Genomic DNA, 22,106 nt, shown 5'->3' on the forward strand with positions numbered 1-22,106 from the left:
TCTCTCCATCTCTCCCATCTCTCCCACTCTCCGTCTCTCCAGCTCTCCATCTCTCCAGCTCTCCAGCTCTCCATCTCTCCGTCTCTCCAGCTCTCCATCTCTCTCACTCTCCATCTCTCCATCTCTCCCACTCTCCGTCTCTCCATCTCTCCATCTCTCCCATCTCTCCATCTCTCCCACTCTCCGTCTCTCCAGCTCTCCATCTCTCCCACTCTCCATCTCTCCAGCTGTCCATCTCTCCGTCTCTCCAGCTCTCTCACTCTCCATCTCTCCATCTCTCCCACTCTCCGTCTCTCCAGCTCTCCATCTCTCCATCTCTCCATCTCTCCCATCTCTCCCACTCTCCATCTCTCCGTCTCTCCATCTCTACCACTCTCTGTCTCTCCCACTCTCTGTCTCTCCAGCTCTCCATCTCTACCACTCTCTGTCTCTCCCACTCTCTGTCTCTCCAGCTCTCTCCATCTCTCCATTTCTCCTTCTCCCCACTCTCAGTCTCCGCAGCTCTCCATTTCTCTCCAGCTCTCCATCTCTCCCACTCTCCATCTCTCCAGCTATCCATCTCTCTCACTCTCCATCTCTCCATCTCTCCCACTCTCCATCTCTCCATCTCTCCATCTCTTTCACTCTCCAGCTCTCCATCTCTCCCACTCTCCATCTCTCCCATCTCTCCATCTCTCCCATCTCTCCATCTCTCCCACTCTCTGTTTCTCCATCTCTCCATCTCTCTCACTCTCCATCTCTCCAGCTCTCCATCTCTCTCACTCTCCATCTCTCCAGCTATCCATCTCTCTCACTCTCCATCTCTCCATCTCTCCCACTCTCCATCTCTCCAGCTATCCATCTCTCCATCTCTCCATCTCTCTCACTCTCCATCTCTCCATCTCTCCCACTCTCCGTCTCTCCCATCTCTCCATCTCTCCCACTCTCCATCTCTCCCATCTCTCCATCTCTCCCACTCTCTGTTTCTCCATCTCTCCAGTTCTCTCACTCTCCGTTTCTCCAGCTCTTCCACTCACTGAGTAAATGTTTTTGACTTCTGGTCAATCTGATGTTCGGCAGAATTCTTAAATTCCACATAGAAACATTCATGAATTATGCCTTAATTAAAATGCACAATACTGAACATGTTTGGAGGAGAGGGATTCAATTTCTGAATTCTGTCTGTGGCCTAAAAAAAAGGCGATTGATGGGAAAAAAGTTCCCAATATTGATTTTATTCACATAATCAGTGACCAAAAGTGGGAAACAAGAGAGCAGTAAATACAATCTACATTTATATATTATACACTTTAAAAATATGAAATATGTAAATATAGCATATTTATTTTTTTACGGCTCTCCTAGTTTTCTATCTATTGGTTACTTTTTTCAGTTAATCTGTGGAAATGTGCCCAGTAAAATATACATTATAGTATATTCTGATATATTTTGTAGCACATTGTTTGGTCCATTTTTCTGCCTTTTTGGTTTGGCAGAACAATAAGTAGTCTTATGCTACTAGCCAGGCCTTAATAGTTACTCTACATTACAAGCCATATCATATCCGGTGTGAATTGCTACTTGCCAGGGCTATATTTGCACTTGCCTTTGGCTAGTGACAACTGGAAATTGTGAGTGCTGCCATAGCTAATTCTCCATTCCTGAGCTACTTTAACTAATTCCTTATCACTGAGCTGCCATTGCTAATTCTCCATCACTGAGCTGCCACAGCTAATTCCTTATCACTGAGCTGCCATAGCCAATTCTCCATCGCTGAGCTACCATAGCTCATTCTCCATCGCTGAGCTGCCATAGCTAATTCTCCATCACTGAGCTGCCATAGCTAATTCTCCATTCCTGAGCTACTATAACTAATTCCTTATCACTGAGCTGCCATAGCTAATTCTCCATCACTGAGCTGCCACAGCTAATTCCTTATCACTGAGCTGCCATAGCCAATTTGAGCTGCCATAGCTAATTCTCCATCACTGATCTGCCATAGCTAATTCTCCATTCCTGAGCTACTATAACTAATTCCTTATCACTGAGCTGCCATTGCTAATTCTCCATCACTGAGCTGCCACAGCTAATTCCTTATCACTGAGCTGCCACAGCTAATTCCTTATTACTGAGCTGCCACAGCTAATTCCTTATCACTGAGCTGCCATAGCCAATTCTCCATCGCTGAGCTACCATAGCTCATTCTCCATCGCTGAGCTGCCATAGCTAATTCTCCATCACTGAGCTGCCATAGCTAATTCTCCATTCCTGAGCTACTATAACTAATTCCTTATCACTGAGCTGCCATTGCTAATTCTCCATCACTGAGCTGCCACAGCTAATTCCTTATTACTGAGCTGCCATAGCTAATTCCTTATCACTGAGCTGCCATAGCCAATTCTCCATCGCTGAGCTACCATAGCTCATTCTCCATCACTGAGCTGCCATAGCTAATTCTCCATCACTGAGCTGCCACAGATAATTCCTTATCACTGAGCTGCCATAGCTAATTCTCCATCGCTGAGCTGCCATAGCTCATTCTCCATCGCTGAGCTGCCATAAGTCATTTTTCATAGGTGAGCTGCTATAGCTAATCTTCTATAGCTGAGCTGCCATAGGTGATTCTCCATTGCTGAGCTGCCATAGCCAATTCTCCATCACTAAGCTGCCATAGCTAATTCTCCATTGCCGAGCTGCCATAGCTAATTCTCCATTGCCGAACTGCCATAGCTAATTCTCCATTGCTGAGCTGCCATAGCCAATTCTCCATCACTAAGCTGCCATAGCTAATTCTCCATTGCCGAGCTGCCATTGCTAATTCTCCATTGCTGAGCTGCCATAGCCAATTCTCCATTGATGAGCTCCATAGCTAATTTTCCATCACTGTGTTCCATAGCCAATTATCCATTGATGAGCTGCCATAGCTAATTCTCTATCGCTGAGCTGCCATAGCTAATTTTCCATCACTGAGCTCCCATTGCTAATTCTCTATCGCTGAGCTGCCATAGCTAATTTTCCATCACTGAGCTCCCATTGCTAATTCTCCATCACTGAGCTGCCATAGCCAATTCTCCATCACTGAGCTCCCATAGCTAGCACTGTTCCAAAAAACGCCAGATTTGTCCACCAACTGTCTGTTTTATAACACACGGTACAGCTGTCTGGAAAGTGTAGAGTAAGTTTTAATCATACACAGATCGAACGTGCACTGAATATTTATTACCAAGACAAGTGGTTGTGGCTCCCAGAGGCAATGGCTTTCTATCCGGCTCTCTTCCTAACATGCACTTCGAATGACGTTATCTACTCCTTCTGAACAATATAACCATGTTGGCCTTTATCATTTAATTAAAGATTAGAAAATACATTTAGAAGGATTAAATAATCTCACAGTAAAAAGACTGGGCTTAGTATAAGTGATGAGTAAACAGAGTATGTGTTTCTGAAGCTTATGCGTGTGAACATTACCGGGAAACAAGAAATGGCGACTCTTCAACAAAAAATACCAAGACCGCCAACCCCAGCTCCCAATATGTAAATCCTAAACATGTACAAATAAATCAATGAACTGATCTGATTATCATCGATTGATATTTCACATTACTGTTCAGCTGGCAAGTTTGGGCTGTGTTTGGCCACATTCTATCAAACAGTTATACAAATATGTTATTAAATTATTGCAAATAGGAAAACGCCCCAGAAAACTGGTCTAAGAAGTAAACTGAACACTTTTTAGGATGCCCCAGAAACACACATTGAAGCACGTTAAAACGGACAACGCTTTCTTTTTACAACAAAATATACAGGAATTTGGAGCAATATATGGGCGATGATTTGCAATTCCATATTTTTAGTATAATTGATTTTTAATCTTTTATTTGATTATGTAATATTCTGTTACTTCTCATTGTAATAACCTGCCTCAACAGTTATTTGAGTATTAGATGAAAAATTTAAAAACACTGGTAATAAAGCAGCACTGTCACCGTGTGGGACTTTGCTGAACTCTCAATGTCCCCGAAAGTGACATAGCCGCAGTTGGAATTGTGAGATTCTGTGAAATAATCATTTTTCAGGGGGCTTGCAAATGCCACTTTAAGAAGGTTACTCAACTCTTTTTTGTACTGCATTATTGGCCCATATTGCCAACATTTTCCCTTTAAAAAATGTTAAAACTGCAGGCACACGGTTTGATCAGGCTTCTACCAGCAGGTGTGCTCAAATCACTGCTTACAAACGTGTCACGGTTCTTCCCGTGCCATCCAGATGGCTAGCCATGGCCATTGATCCTGGGTCCTTGTGTATCCTAAGCCTGCTCTCCTGTCTCTGAGCCACTTCTGAACTTATGGTTCTGGTTCTGTTAACCTGGCCTTGTCTGCAGCACTAGGGGGCTGGACTTCTCCTTTGATTACTACCTGTCTCTATGAGTCCACCTGTGGCATCATGCAAATTGTCTGCTCATTATCCAGCTATATAACACTGCCTCTCCCTAAAGGGAGAATGTCAGTTCTTTGATTCCTGTTTCTTGTTGCTTAAGACTGACTTGGCTTGTGACAAGCGTCGAGCTAGACGCTGGTTTTAGGGTTTCAATACACCACTTTGGGTCTCTCCTTTAGCCTTCGAAATGACTAATAGCTGATACTAGATTTAGGGCTTTACTCTGCCCGGCATGCATGCCGAATAGAAGTAGACAGGCTTTGAGTTACTAGCTTATTAGTCTCTTAGGGATTTCTCTGCCTAGCCTCCTATTGGACTCTGAATGAGTCAGGCGATAATCTAAGGGTTTTGTACTCCACTTTGCTTTTCTACTGGGCTAGTAATCAGGAATTACCCTATACTAGTCTGCCACTGAGTATCTTTCTCTCTAGATATGGCTTTCAAGCACTCTGATACTATGATACAGTTAGGAGCTTAGTCACACTACCTCCTACACTCTAATAAGAGAGGAGCTGCTCTAGCCTCTGCACAAGTGGAGCCTGCTTATCTACCTGAACTCAAACTTGGGGGATACTTAGAGGCATTTTTATTTTTATTTTTAGTTTCACCTATACATATATACCTTATAGTAGGAGTCACCTACTGGCTGTTCTTCCCAGACAACTATACAGGTGATATCTCTATCTTTATTGTTATCCCTACTAGGAGGGCAGTTCATACCACTGGTCTGTACCAACTAGGAAGAGCTCAATTTACTTATATGGGCATCCTTTCCTGTTCGTACATATGCTAGCCCCCGCTAACTCCAATTTTGCTATACTTAGCCTCTAGGCAATTGCATGGTCCCTCTACAATATACTTTACATATAGTATATTATACCTGAGGGGCACACCCATGGGACCTTAGCTAAGATCGAGACCAAGTGTGTGTGGCACGTTTTTTCACACACCCTTTTTGTGCACAGTTTGTTTGCACTTTCTTGGGTTACCATATTGGTTTTTAGTACATTAATTTCCTAATAAAGATTTTATTATTTTATTCTATTTTATTTCATTATTTCAGCCATGGGACTCTGGTCAGTTATTTACCCTCCTATATGGGCACACCCTCTGCTAGTGGTCTTTGGAAGCTGGACCCTTGCTCTCCCTTCCAATTACCCTAACACTTGGGATTTTTTCCTCCAGTATATATTGCTGTGGGTCATGCCCATTTCTGTTGCCCATTTAGTCCTCCTGACTTCAGGGCTAGTTTGTTCTAACTCTGTAGTCTTTCTTTTTCTTATATCCAGCTATATAACACTGCCTCTCCCTAAAGGGGGAATGTCAGTTCTTCTTGTTGCTTAAGACTGACTTGGCTTGTGACTCTTGATCCTGGATCTTTGTTTTTGCCTGTTCGCTGCCTGCCCTGACCTTTGGAACCTTGCCTGACTATTCTCCTGGACTTGCCCTTGTATGTTTCCTCGTACCTGGTTATTGTTCCTGCCAAGCCCCCAGTGCACAGATTCACAGCCCAGGTAGCTTCTTACCTGGTTACTGTGGGTTGTGTTTATCTGCAAGGTTGAGCAAACATCTCTGCACTTCGGACTCCAACCAAGGTAAGTGTCAGGATTACTAATTGATCCAGCACGTAGAATTGTATCACACCTAGGACTAAAAGGTAACATCTTACCAGGCCTTAGAAAGGCCGGACCTAACGTACCAAAGAATAGTCAGAATGGAAAACAACGATAAGGGAAAGCCAAAAGTTGGGGATACCAGAATACAGGGAAGTCAATAAACAGACATAAATGCTCAGGGACACACTCTCGATCAACCACTAAGGGAAACCATGACAGAGCAATGAGGAAAAGGCAAAAAGAGTTTAAATAAGCCTCTCTCAGATCTGATTGGCCGTTCCCGACCTTTGACCCCAGAACGTGCATGCGTGTCTTTTACATGATGTCACACGCACGCCGACATCATCAATGCCGTGGGGTTAAAAATTTGTGTGGATCCGCAGCAGCCAGCGGCCACCAAGATGCTGCAGAAGTCAGACACATTGATGCATGGCCACTGAACGGCACTGTTCGTTAGCAAGGCAATTATTGCAGATGCCGCAAGGTGAGGATGAATAGGTTACAGTAAGATTGTTACAAAAAGAAGGTGCTTATTATGTTCATCACCAGAAGATTTCTCAGTCCGGAATAGAATTCTGAGCTGCCTAAGTCATGTGTGAAGAGGATGTAAATACATCCCAGCAGAAAGTGATTGTATTGGTAGAGTTTCAAGCAGAAACACTGAACATACAGATTGCTTGGAATATTGTCATTTATTGTAATTTGTGTAGTGCATAGAGGAACTGCCGGCTTGGTATAATTGGTATTGTCAATTCCAAAAAGGGTTAATTTGGTTGTATGGGAGGGCAGAAGGTTTACAGCCTAAATTCCTCTTTGAAGCTGGGACCCCAACAGAGCTACTCTGTAAGGTGTGAGAAGTCACACATAAGTGGCATGGAAGTCTGGTTTAAATATAAACCAACTCTCTAATGTGCCATATGTCTAGATTCCCTTTTAGATAGGGGGTCCTTTTGATATGTTAATGGAAATAAACCTTCTGTTCCAGCATCATATCCAAAAGAAACATTAATATTAAGCCTCATCTTAATTGTATTTAGAATGGGACAAGTACAATCTTCCAATCCAGCCTAAACACAATTTGCATAACTTAACCATATGGGAAGGGATTGTGATATCCGTTATATTGGGTTACAAATTAGGAGTGGAAATGTAAAAATGGTAACAAATTCATAGATGCAATTATTAAATAAACACATAAGAGGAGATAGAACCAAATGTTTGGACCATTTGGATTGATATTGGCCTGGAACACAAGGGGGTGGTCACTTATAGGCAGGGGCGTACCTAGATCATGTGGCCCCCTTGGCGGGTCCTGGGTTTGGTACCCACACACCCCCCTCTCCCATCCCCTCCAAAAAAAACACCTACTAAATTTTTAAAATGTGTTCTTTTTTTAAAATTTTTTTAAAATGTATTGCACACATTTGTAAACTTTTTAAAACCCATGCCCCCTTCTACAAAATCCCTGCATCCCCTCACACACAGTTACAGGCAGACAGTCACACACAGTTACAAGCAGTCACACAGTCACACACCCTGTTACAGGCAGACAGTCACATATACAGTCACACACACGGTCCTAGGCAGACAGTCACAAAGTTACAGCCACACAAATACACAGTTACAGGCAGCATCACACAGTCACAGACAGATACATGCAGACAGTTACACACACAGTCAGTTACAGGCAGTCACGCACACAGTTACATGCAGACAGTCACACACACAGTCACAGGCAGACTGTCGCAGACAGTCACAGGCAGTCACACACACAGTCACAAGCAGACTGTTGCAGACTGTCACACACAGTCACAGGCAGACTGGTACACACAGTCCCAGGCAGTCACACACACAGTTACATGCAGACAGTCACACACACAGGCACAGAAAGTCACAGTTACAGGCAGTATCACACAGTCACAGTCAGGCAGGTACACACAGTCACAGTCAGACAGGTACACACAGTAACAGGCAGTCACACACATACAGTTACAGGCATGCAGTCACACACACACACACACACACACATACAGTTACAGGCAGACAGTTACACACACACACATACAGTTACACACACACACACACACACACACACACACACACACACACACACACACACACACAGTTACAGGCAGACAGTTACAGGCAGACAGTTACACACACACACATACAGTTACACACACACACACACACACACACATACACACAGTTACAGGCAGACAGTTACACACACACACATTCTTACTTACAGACAGTGTGGGCTGGAGCAGTGAATTCATTGAAGTCCTTCCCTGGCTGGAGCCTGTTAGGTGGAGGTGCAGGGATTTCTTCTTGCTGCACCTCCATGTGCAACAGTAACAGCAGCTTGTAAGGGCTGTGTTAAGCCCCGCCCCTGCTCGCTGATTGGCTCCGCCGCCACATGTCCAAAGCTCCGCCCCTTCTTCCTTCCATGCCGCCAGTTCTGCTTGCTGGTCTGTCCGTGTGAGCTGTGTGACACCCCAGCTGCCATGGGGCGCAGCTCACACATACCCCATTAGCCCTCAGACCAGGGTCATGTTACGCCCTACCAGGTGGCACCCGGAGCGGACTGCCTCCTCTGCCCCCCCCCTTAGTCCGCCACTGACTATAGGTATGCCTTATCTCCACCTCGGGGCGAGGCTTGGTAATCCACAGGGAATGTATCTAAGGATACTGAAGTGTGTATTGTGCTTGCTTGGGGCCAAAATCTAATTTTTAGACCCACTGGGCAGACATTTTACTTTGAAAACCTGAGTAAGTGTAGCGGAGAGGTAGTACAATCCACAATATCTCCGCTGTTAGACAGGAACAGCATACAATAATCCAGGTGAACAGCATATAATAATCCAGGTAGCGTTACAGGAATCCCTTCTTCCCAAGAACTAGACGACACATAGTCTGGGAGTCAACTCAGGCTTTATTCCAATGTCACACAATTTATACAGGTCCCCATGCAAGGGGTTTCTCAACTGGTGTTACAGGGGTTTTAATCAAGGGGACTGTGTGGGAAACTGACCATGCAAGGTCATTTCCCATCAGGCCATGCTGTACAGGAGAGATAATGGAGTAAGAATGTACTGATAATCACATTATCTCTCCGTACAGAAAACATACACTTATACATTAAAATCCCTAACTTGTGGAAGACTGGGTGGAATTAGCCGAATGACTTATCATTGAGTAGCTGGGATCTGAGCGCACCATCTGGTGAAATACCGCTCAGATCCCTGCAGAAATAAACGAAAGCCATGCGAAAGACACTTTTAGGTGAACGGACCAGGTAACATGAGAATGCATAGAGAGCTTTAATATGCCGAAAGAACGAGTCTCCCGAATGGCCTGGAAGTCCGGCGGTATTCATGAAGTCGAGTAGCCGTTTTTAGTTCCAGGCACTCGACGACTAAACACCGCTGGGCTTTCGTGAGAAAAGATGGCCGCCACCATGTGTTCGGCATACAAATGGCGGCCACCCGCGAACCACATTAAGTGGCTGGGGATACAATGTTTGATGGGAGAGACAAGACCCCCTGTGTGTGGTCTCCCATTCGGCAGTTTGTTCGTTTCACGAACAGCGATGAAATTCACTGTTCGTGAAACTACCATATGAATGCTTGTGGCTTTTGTGCCGCAAAAACATGAATGCTCTCTTTTTCTTACAACACAACCTAAGTAATATGGGTATAAGTAGGCAGGCTTCGAGTAACAGTATATTATACATGAATACACAGTCTTAAGTGGCTAGGTTTGCCACAGTAAGTGATTAGGACTTCTGTTATCTTATCCCTTTTGTTTTTATCTGCTGTTGGTGTAAATAACTTGTTTATCATCTATTTTTTTGTATACACTGTTACTATTTTTTTGATCATAATAAATGTTCCTTTATTAAGTTCTGCCTTTGTCTGGTTGAGAATCACGTTACCTGAAGTGACTAGTGTTTTGCAATTGCTTAAATATTGTGCTAAGTTGTATTTGGTGGGTTTTTATTATTGATTTACCTGGGGGACCAAGACACCCCATTTATAAATTGACTTGGTGGTGGCAGCGTTAAAATAGTAATATTTATATTATTATGGTTAAGTGGGATTTTATCATTACTTCCGGAATAGTGAACTTTCACCACCACAACTATGTCACGCACACTCTTGAAGTAGGGTGTTTTTGTGACAATCATGGTGGATTTAGTAACCCTTTCATCAACACCAATAGGGATACCACACTCTTTAAAGTTACTTTCCTATTCTACCAGCCACTGATACCAAAAAATCCTGTACAGATATCATGTTAAAGTGGCACTGTCATGCCAAACTTACCTTTCCCCAATCGATTCCTTTTTTCTCCCTCTCTCAGGATCGGCTCTAGTTTTCTTTAAAACATTAGACAAAGTAGGGACCGATATTCGGTGTTTGTTTGTTCATTTGAAATTTCTATTGATTCCTACGTCTTTCTGACAAATGAATAAATAGGCAAAATTGCCGTCCAAATTTCAGACAATAGCGAGTGTTTAACTGGGCATGCGCGGGAATGTCACAGGGCTAAAGGTATTAATAGATGCCCTAACTTGAGCTACTTCGAATGATTTCACCCATCAATGGTCAAGACTATTCCCACCCAAAGTGACGCACTGTAATGGACCGTTTCAGCACACAAGGGGTTAAAATCCATCTAGGCGATATTCCCCTACCAAATACACGAACAGCTGCTGCAACACCAACCTCCCGAATTGCAAACACATGAATACTCAAACTCCCGAACAGGAAACACACAAATTCACCAACTCCCGAACACACGAATGCTGTTAAACAGCTGAAAAGGAAAAAAACATACGAACAGTTTACACTCCTGGCAGTCGCACTGTAACAGCATACAATCCAATTCCCCCCAAGAACGAGACGACACTTCATTTGAGGGTCAAGCAGAACTGATTTACTGGGGCTACCTGCCCGGCTTTTATGCAGGTCTCCCACCTGGTGGACACTCCCCTGGACATTAACCATTATACAAATATATTCGGGGCCAATACAAACCATTGTGTGGAAATCTATTCAACAACCGGACTTTACATAGGACACGAGGCCATGCGTTTAGACTGGAAGAAAGAAGATTTCGTCTAAGGCAAAGGAAAGGTTTTTTTACTGTAAGAACAATCAGGATGTGGAATTCTCTGCCTGAAGAAGTGGTTTTATCAGAGTCCATACAGATGTTCAAACAGCTACTAGATGCATACCTGCAAAAACAGAATATTCAAGGATACAATCTTTCAATGTAGGGTAATAACTGCTTGATCCAAGGATCAATCTGACTGCCATTCTGGGGTCAAGAAGGAATTTTTTTCCTAGCTTGTTGCAAAATTGTGCTTCAAACTGGGTTTTTTTGCCTTCTTTTGGATCAACAGCAAAAAAAAAAAACAAATGTGAGGAAGTCTGAACTTGATGGCCGCAAGTCTCTTTTCAGTAAGGAACTATGTAACCAATCACAAGCTTACAATCCCACAATGCATCACAATCCCTCCTCTCTGTCCTGGAGATAATTGGGAAGTAATCCAATTATCTCCAAGGACAGAGGCAAAACTCCATTAACCACATGGCAGACAAAGGACAATAAAAGACATTAAAATACATACTGTTACATTTATCACATAGAACATACACATTCTACCTATCTGAGCGCCCATTACTACCGGATGGCGCTCAGATCACATACATACAGTTCAATCGCCATGGAGCCAAAGTCTTTCATACAGTCTTTCAGTATACGGCTGGGCTCCATGGCATAGCTATCTGGGGTAGCATGGTTTAAACAGTAAAGTACCGAATGGACCGGTGTTCGGATAATTGACTGCAGGTAGGAGAAGGGAGGTCGGCGGCTCAGCGGTGTTCATGACTTTAACAGTGAGCCGAAAGGCACGGACCAGCCTTTCTGTAGGGAAAAAGAACAGTGTTAAACATGGGGCCATAGTCTAAAGGGAGCAGGCGAGTAACCAGGCTCCTCCAGTGGCCAGTGGCGAGGTTGGTTCCACCACACGCACATTAATCACAACATTGACGATGCCTGTTCACTTCACTTTGGACGTGTGGTACCCAGCTAGCATCTCCTCCATTTCTTTGGGGGGAGTTTGCCAGAATGGACAGGGAAGGGATGTGCCTCCATATTGGTGGAGACGGTCGAGGGGGAGTGGCAGATGCATCGCCATGTTTAGGAGAGGTGGTGGGAGAATACATATCCTGGGTTGGGTGAAAAGCCCCTCCTCCAAAAATAAGACCTTTCAACATAGGTTAATGAGAACTACTCCATCATGTGACTGGCAATCACACACATCTTGGAAATACACAGTAACCTCCAGACTGTGAATGGCTTACTTCCGGTTTCCATATAGTGAAAAAGAAGCTTTCCCTTATCAATTTAATTTGGGTGGGATCCCAATTTAGGGTCTAGAAAGGGTATGTATACCATTTTTGTAATTGTTGTGGATCCGAATGTTGATCTTTGTTATATTCAGAGGAAGCCCAAATTATTATTACAAGTGCACTTGGAGAAGCGAGAATTAGACACCAGACACGTGTTGGTATTCAAAATAAGCCTCTGCCATTTTATTAATCAGCTGGGTTTTATACATTAAATAGTAAGTGCTTACTTACAAATACTCTTAGAACAGTAATAGTAAGGGAGTACAGATAAGACATAGGGATGAACGTCATGTGCACATAACAAATAAGTTCCAAGGTAAGAAAGAACAAAAAGATTAGAGAAGAGACATCTCAGGTGGGGGCTCTCTGCTCCCGGAACTTGACATATACGGTCTTAAGTGTTGGGTTAAGCATCAAGCATTTCCTGAGTCCAAGTTAGCCAATTTTAATATAGGATATCATTATAAGACACCTATAAGCTTGAGCCTTGGAATCAAGATAAATTCTATCACATTTTTAAATGTGCCTATGCACCTGAGGAAGACAGTTTAACATGTTGTGCTGCTATATTATGCTTTATTTTAATTTGTTTTGAAGAATAAAAATAAAAAAAATTATTTTAACGTTATTATTTTGATTCCTGACATTTTATGCTGCTTACCATCCAGCTACCTTTTGGAACTTTAATTTACCTGAAGCAAGGTATAACTGCACGTAGGAGGGAGGTGAACGGTCGGAGTGATCGCGGCCAGACCACAGTTCCTCCGGAGAGATCCGCATAGAAGGCTATTGGCATCCCCTCGAAGTTGTAAGGTGACTGCCTCCTAATGGCGGCAAGAACTGCTGTTTTATCTTTGTGGCTTTTAAATTGTATCTCCAGGTCCCCCGGGGCCGCGAGTGGTGCTTTGGCAGGTTTTGGGATTCGGAATATTCCCTCTAATGTCAATATTTTGGAGCTCAGAGGCCATACTACTGTCTGCTTCGGTTGTTAGGCTTCGCCCCCAGTGTCATCCCTTTAATAGAGGCAAGAAACACGCAAGTGAGACCCAGACTTGTTCATAGTTTATTATAATGTATTTAACATATATACTGCTTGCCTCGTGTGTGTGTGTGTGTGTGTTAGCATGTTGTTTGTGTAAAAGATGGGCTCTGCTGTATATTCTCAGTTGGGGCCTCATCAAAGCTGAATCTGGCCCAGTCCCGCAGTAATAGTACAGACTAGTTTAGCACTAACGTCACAGTACAGTTAGAACGGGCAGGCGGTTAATCCGTCGCTCAGCGCTTTCATTTTGGATAATGGATTATTTTTTAGGATCGTTTTGCATGAACACAGATGGGTCTATAACTTTTTAAGATGTACCTGGGGCTTAAAAATGAAAGCGTCCTTAAAGATCCTTTAAAATACGGCTTTAATGACTAAACTTCGGAAGGGAACGGAACCTCTGCAAACAAATTCTGTGAGTCACAGCTCCGACGCATGTGTTCCCAGCAGCTGATAAGTAGCGATGCTTGCTGCTAACACACTTTCTGTTAATAAATTTGCAATTGAAGTGCTTAACTGCTAATTTATTTGAGAAGTTTAGTTTTGTTAAAGTTCTGAATGTTGTGCGCGCAAGGATCTGTCACTCCACCTGCTACGCACACCAAGTGCCTCAAACGCTTCAACTGGCCCAAACCTTCTTTACACCCCATACATTTTCTACACACTTTGCCAAAACCCCAGATGTAGACATTCAGGCTCCCGGAACAAAATAAATGTAATGCTCCCCAAGTGCCCACGTGCCCATTGTACTGAATTTTATTTAATATGAAGGAATATTAAAAAAATAGTAATCAAAAAGACCATTTTGACAAATATGATCACAGTTGTTGTTGCCCACAGTGAGATTTTTTTTTAGAATTTCAAAAAGTCTATTTACAAAAGTCCAATTGGCCCAAACTAAAGGTGGTGAAACTATTCTGTGCAGTTCGGGCTATTTGGACTGCGAAATCCAGATATTGTTCACACTGTGTAACAATGTCCATGTTTTGCAGACATAGCTCGGAATGAGCCTGTATTTGTTCTGGCCAAAAGCTGCTGGATGGTTAAAATCTGGACCCAGAATCCTAAAGTCAGGGCCCGAATTTAAAAAATCTGAACTGTAATCACTGCCAGCAGGAATGTAGTTAAAAAAAAAACCTTGGCTGCTTTAGGGTTAAACATTATTCCTAAATATTCTATACTTAGTGTAGATTTCGGATCACCCCAAGCACTGAATTTAAACCAATGAATGGAACTGGCCTGAAGATTCAGATTTAGTTGGATTGACTCCTACTGAACTCTGATCAGAATTGGCTTCAGTAAATATGTGAATTGCCACTCTGTTCGGATTTGACAATTTAAAAAAGGTTGTGTCCTTCTGGAAAAAATCCAGTGCTTAGTAAATAGACCCTGCAACAGTGAATTCAAAGTGAATTTCAGATTTAAGGTGGAAAGAACATCCATTTGGAAAGCTCTGCCTAGCATTACTCAATTACATTGTTTTATCATCCCCTTCCTCCTTCGAGACTTTAGAGATAAGTATCTCCTGGGACAAGGCTATGACTAGGTACTAGAAGCCACAGACTGGGGAGACATGAGAGAGATGCTTTCTTCATTTACCATGAGTCCCATGAGTCCGGTGAACTTATACCATGTGAATAAGACCACCACTGACCTGGAGCAATTGTATTTATCAAGGTTTATAGATTCATATTCTTTCTCTTTTTGTTTTTACTTTCTTTGTTATATGTATGAGTTCTGGAATACTTATTATGTTTCCTGTGCTGCAGAATGATATAAAAAAATAACTGAAAATTAATCACTGTTCCTCTTCTTTTTAACACTGGATTTCCACCACTACAGTGAGGATTCTTCTAAATTTGTGGAGAACGAATTAACTGAATCAATGAATCCCTTTCACTCCCCCCGTACAATAAAATACGGTGCTGCAAATCTCACTCTCAAATGCAAGTACGAACAAATAAGAAAACGACAACCACCCTCGTTAATTCACCGTCATTATCACTCCAGGTAGCTGTCTGTGCGAAATATTTCATAGACAACACTTATCGCACTTCTGCTACACCAACCACTAAGCAATGTTTTAAAACCGTATTTGCTCCTGAGATCTATTTATCTGGAGTGCTAAAAGCTTGAAGGAACGTATTCTCTCAGCCATTGCATGTCTTCTGCTCTTCCTGTCCCTCTGCGGCAGAGAATGGAATTAACGAGAAAGGGAAGATGGCTGTACTGAAATTCTATCTCGTAGCAGCTCCATCTTTTGTTAGAGAAGAAAGCAGATTAGCTGGCACCAAGGAGCAGAATACTTTGCCGTCAGCCGCTGGCAGTCTGGTATGCCTGGTGTCCGTATGCCCCATCCATCTGTTTCACTCAATGGATCTGCAGGAGGCATCGGGCTTTCCAAAGCATTGCCTGCTCTAGTGCTGATGTATTGAGGATGCTGCTGCCAACATTTAAGAATCACATCAGGGAAATTTCTCTTCTCCACCCCCCCATGCAAATTATTCTCGAGTGAAGTAAATAAACAGGACAAGATGGCTACGGGGAGTAGGCTGTAGGTTGAAGGGTTCTGCAAAGAGGCCCTTTACAATCACTTTTTACTGTCAAAAATGCATCTTTTTCTCTTGAAAAATAAGAATCTGAAAAGGCACATTTTGTTTCTAAATACCATTTAAATGATCTAATCGCATGCATGTAAATGCGAGGGTCTAAACAAGGTGTCTATCCAATTGCTCTCCATAAACCTTTTTTTTTTTTTTTTAAACCATATTCAAAGCAGGCTAATATGGTTTTCATTTAAACATGTATGTACGTAGTGGGGAATCGTGATGCAGCCTAGAACAAAAACTAACCCCATTCAACCCCCCAATAACGACAGACCACTTAGTATGGATGAAACAGGCCACAGCATTTATTATCACAAACTAAGTTACTGCATAACACATCCATAACTTTATTTATTAAATCTCTTCTTTTTCTGTAACCAAAAACGTTAGACATAAATAAGCATAAATTAACATATGTACATATATAACTCCACCCATAGTGTTATACAGTGACCCAACCGTCCTTGCCAATAAACATACAGTGGTTCCTAATCACCACTTCCTCACACCTCCCCCCCTCGCATAAAAATCATATCTTTCCAATGCCCGCCATCAGCCGACCTTATCCACGCTCGATGGGCATGAGACCTCAGGCAACCTAATGTTAAACCTTTGAAGCAGGGGAGGTTGAGACCTTAAAAACCTTGTTCATCTCATTCCATATACTTAAACGTAACCCCTCAAACTCAATTGGCAAGGACATACCCCGGCCACAACCCCGCTGTTTTACACCTAAAATCCCCCCATCCCCTCGAGATAACAAGGCCACATCCGGCCAAACCCCAAGGTGAACTGGAGTCCCTCAACCCCCAAGATAAAACTAGAAACCCATCTCGTTCGATTCCCGACGGCAGTGCACCAGGGCACTCACATTGCTGAGCGCACTGCCAACAGGAACGGGCGATAGCCTCAGCCCGGCCCCTGAGAACCTCTGGTAAGAAACAGAATGCGTAACATGTCCAGATTTAAGAGCACCCAAATCCCAAACAGCCACCGAACCCAGGTCATTCCACCCAGACAGATGACAAAAACCCCCGGTACCCCTAGGAGGCGGGACAGCTGACCCAGGATGAGGAGGAGCAACACCTCCCTCATGTATCTGGCGCCAGACCACCGAACCTCCACTCCCGAAGGCTTAAGATCCAACCACTCGCCCCCCGCCTCCTGTCCCAAATGACATATGAGCATCCCACCCTCCTTATTCCAGGGTGGGGGGGGGGGAAGACAGTAACCGCGGAGAGAAATCCGTTTGTAGACTGGCAGGGTTAACCCAAGGAACCTAGCACCCTGACCCCCACCATTCAAGCCCTGTGAACCAGTGGCACAAGCACGCCCAGCCTTGCAGCGTCTGTAGCCGCCCCCTAACTGGACTGAAATGCCCCCTGAACTCTCCACCATCCTTACCCAGGAATTCAAGCCCCAATTGGAGCACCCCAACGACATGGACGCAGACGAGAAAACCCGGCTTCGAGAACCAAACAATGGGAGAGGAGGCTGAACAACCCAGGGGCGGAAAAGCCCTCACCGAAGGAAAACAGGACACATGTGGGAACCCGGCGCTCCCCCCAACTGGAATGGTATATTTCCAACTATCCTGGGAACCTAGCACATCCTGTTAGGCACCTAACCGTTACCCTGTGCATTCCATCTACCGCAAGAGAAAGCAGAAAGGGCCCGGTTATGTCAACCCCGCAACATCCAAGAACGGAACAGATTCTATTGATGAATCAGCCAACCGCAACCAACTTACCTTTCCCAAATACAACAGCTGTCGAGCGGCGAAAGCCTGAAGGAAGTCCATTCCGATGCTTACTCGATCCACCAAAACCCCTTCCCACCTGCAGATGACCGTAACATGAACGGGAAGCCGCCAAGGAAATGCTCTCATCCGGCCTGATCGGTCACACTTTACTGCTAGACCGCGCAACCACATCTCCACTGCCTTATAATTTGGCGCCGCGGAGCCCCCCGCCTGAAGTACGTCCTACCGTGAACAAGATAGAACCCCCGGGAAAAACCCCGCCTGACCAGACACTTCCAGACTCAAGCAGCACCGAGCTAGGCGCCGCAACCAGGTTACCACCGGGGTAGAGGGTACTTATTATTATTATTATTATTGCCATTTATATAGCGCCAACAGATTCCGTAGCGCTTTACAATATTATGAGAGGGGATTTAACTATAAATAGGACAATTACTGCCACATAATACAGACAGCCTGCACCACCCTACGATTGTCACAATGGAAGAGCTAGCCACCTGTCCGGGAGTTGGGTACCCCACGCCTACCATGCCACCAGAATGGGGAAGCTCCAAGACAGCCAGTCTGCAAGAGCCCCGATGCTTGCCAGCTCACTGAGCAAGAGTCAGCACACCATGGAAAAAAACCAATTAGGCCCCAAAAAAACCCAAACCCGCTGCAGCGGCAACAGGTAGAAGTCAGTGGGGACTTAGGGGGGCCCGATTGCACAAGCCACCGTTAATGGAGGCCCAAAAGGAAAACCCCATAACGCCACAAGGGCAACACCGACAGGCAAAGCCCAGCTTACCCAGGAGGGCGACATTAAGAGCCACCTGTGCGGGGGCACATAGCCACAGAACACTGACTGTCAGAAATACGGCCCGGAAAACAGATGGAACGACAACCGAGTAAATAAGAAATCATGCGAAATTGGCCCTGCCCCTCTACAGGCACCATGTCCAGGGGGGGTTCCCACGGAGCGGACTTCGGGAGCCCCTAAAATTGGTCGGGAGGTAAGCCTACCAAGTTTTCTTGGTAAGCCGCTCCCGAACCACCCGAAGGAAGTCTCATATTGGCCGAAAGGTGCTGCTCGGAGAGCACCCACGTCCCCTATACCGACAGATCGCCCAAGCACGGGAACCCCCGCGGCATGAGGGAACATATCACTAAGAAAAAAAAAACCCTCACCACTGCTCCCTAGTATTACGCGACATGCGCAAGTCAAGCAGGCCATACTAGTGCCCCGCAGCAGCGTCAAGAGCAACCCTAACCGCCTGCCTCTTGGGAGGCAACGCCAGCGCTATAAGCTGCGCAGGATGCTGCAGGAAACTGTACTATAACACATGATAAATACTGATAAAAAAAGGGGGGGGGATAAATACCTGGAGTGGACTCCCTGGTAAGCGGCATCCATTTACCGTTTTCCTCTTTCTTTTTCGAATCTTTTATTTCTCAGTCAATTCAGGCCTTTATTTTATTTTTTTTTAAATTTCCAAATTTTTACTTAATTTTTTTGTTATCTCACATTCCATTCATGTATTAATTCAGTTTTTTTTTGGTTTTTTTTTACATTTTTATCTATAATTTGTATTTATTTATTTATTATTATAATTTTTTTTTTTGTGCGCACTAATACCCCCCCAGCTCTAAAGGGGACCCAATCGGATGCAAGAAGGGACAACGTACTCACCAGCCAATGCCCGGTGCACCACCCGCGGCATAACAAGCGTAGAAGTCCAGGCAGAAGACATCGAAATCAGCTTCCACTGTTTTCTTCCAAGATGTTCCAGGCGCCACCTGCTGGGCATTTCTATGAACTGCAGCCAGGACCTGTGAGAAGGGCATGGAGAGGACGTGCCACCAGGAGGCAGCCGAGCTAAGTAACCAGAGAGAAGAGCAGAAGGCAGAGAGAGAAGAGCAGAAGGCAGAGAGAGAAGAAGAGCAAAAGGCAGAGAAGACCCAGGAACAGGTAAGAGCAGGGGAAGAGAGGAAAAGGGGGGTTGGAGATAAAGGAGAGAAACAGAGAGATTGGAAGGGGGAAGAAAACAGAGAGAGGGGAAAAAAGTGGGGGAAAAGAAAGAAGGGCTGCCAGGAACAGAAAGAAAACAGGGGGACACCAGGGGAGGAGATGAGCCCCCCCCCCCCCAAAACGCCAACAGGGGGGGGAGAAACCGAAGACGAGAAGGGGGGGAACTGAAAAAAGGGGTGGTGCAGGGGAGAGAGACCTCCCCGGGCGCCATCCTCACTGGCACCCCCCCACCCCCAATGGCAGTAAAGCAGTCCCCTCTCGGCCCCGCAGGGCCCACTCACCGCCGGGGCCCAGTCCCAGGCCCCGCCATCGCGCCCGCCATGCGGCGGTTCAGGAAGGCTTCTGACCGTCCGCACAAGGCGCGGGATGCGCCGCCCACCTCCCACAGCCTCTGGCGCGAATCCCAATGCTGGAGGCCGCAGCACGTGATCCGGCTGCAGGAGGGGAAGGCCGCAAGTCTCGCGTGGCGGTATTAGGCCGCGCATCCTCCGTGGCAGTTGTAGGCTGCGTGTCTGGAGCCTCAGACATGCGGCCGGGTGAAGCCTCGGGCCCGGGCTCCACCTCCTCAACCGGGCCCGAGGAGCAGCATCAGTGGGGGTAGCGGAGCCGGTGGGCGGGAATGCTGGCCGGCACCATCGCGGCCCCCAGGAGCAGGGGCCACAGAGAAGGCCTCAGATGGATGAAGACAGGCCGCGGGGGGGGGGGAAACCCACACCAGCATCCAGCCATGGGAAGGGGGGGGAGCAGGGGCCACAGGGAAGGCCCCAGAGGGACCCAGGCCGCGGGGGGGAGCACCCACACCGGAAGCCACCATGGGAGAGGGGGGCAGGGGCCACAGGGAAGGCCCCAGAGGGACACAAGCCACAGGGAGGAGCACCCACACCAGCAGCCATCCCCAGGGGAGAGGAGTCAGGCAGCAACCCAGGGGAGAGGGGAGCATGGGCCACAGGGAAGGCCCCAGATGGAGACAGGCCGAGGGGGGGGAGCACCCACACCGGCAGCCACCATGGGAGAGGGGAGCAATGTCACAGACCAATAACAATAAGGTTACAAGGCACGACACTCCCACACACAGCACACAATCCCTCCCCTCTGCCTGGGAGATAATTGAGTCAGATACTGTATTAACCCAATTATCTCCAGGCAGAAAAAGCACACATTTCTATAAAGTCCCAAAAGTACCCCAAAACACATAATATCCCCACAGCCCTGAGCTGGGTGACCAACATATCCAAACATCACCCAGATCAGTTTAGGGGTTCAGAAATTCTATGGAAGTCATTTATTTGACCGACCGCAGGCATGGTCCCATGCCCAAAACAGTTTCAGAGAATCATGGCTTGCGGTCAGTCTAGTTTGGTAGTTTGAAAATGAACAAACTACCGAACAGAGTCAATATTCTTACCCTTGAGCTTGCTCCCCTCATCCAGACAAATGATCTCACCAAACAGTTGAATAGAATCGAACGCAGGCGATGATGGAAGTCCAGCGGTGTTTCTGTATCCGATTATAGTTCCATGAGATTCATGCCCATACACTGCTGCCTGCATTCATGCAAACAAGATTGCCACCACCTTATGGTTGTCCACAGGAATTGAAGCCACCAAGACGAACAATTAGAACACTGCGGTGAGAACCATTCCAAGTTGTTAATAGGTGTTAACAAGCTCCATTGGTGGCCCCTCCAAATACCAATGGCAAGGTTACTTTCGCCCCAGAATTAGCCTAGTCATAGGACATCATTTTTGCTCTCTCACCCATTTAACCCATGTAGGGGCTGTGAGATGGGTATCAAAAGCTCTGATTCTCTGAGGATGAAATGAGAGGGAATTGTGACCCATTGTGAGACTGACAGGAGGTCTATCTAATTGGGATCAAAAGAAAAGTGATGCAGAGGACCCGTAGAGGTCTGCTGTGTTTATCACTATTTAGTAAATGTTGTCCAGTACATGGCTTAGGTGAAATGGGCCATGACTATGTTACATGCCTGTACGAAGCAACAGTCATGAAATACTTTCAGGGATTGGTGTAGAAAGATGTATCAAGTGATGTGAAGTGGTGAATTGTTGCAAATGACTGCCCTCCTCCTGCACTCTGGTCAGCCCAGCTGTGGGAGCATTTACCATCCGCCAACCCTTCCCCTTTTTTTCTGCCCATTTCCCCTCCTTCCTTGTTTGGTCTGCTTGTCGTTGTTTCAGTTATTGTCAAAGCTTGGATCTGGTGAAATTTGACTG

The sequence above is a fragment of the Pelobates fuscus genome, chromosome 7 (genome assembly GCF_036172605.1).
Source record: "Pelobates fuscus isolate aPelFus1 chromosome 7, aPelFus1.pri, whole genome shotgun sequence".
Lineage (NCBI taxonomy): Eukaryota > Metazoa > Chordata > Amphibia > Anura > Pelobatidae > Pelobates > Pelobates fuscus.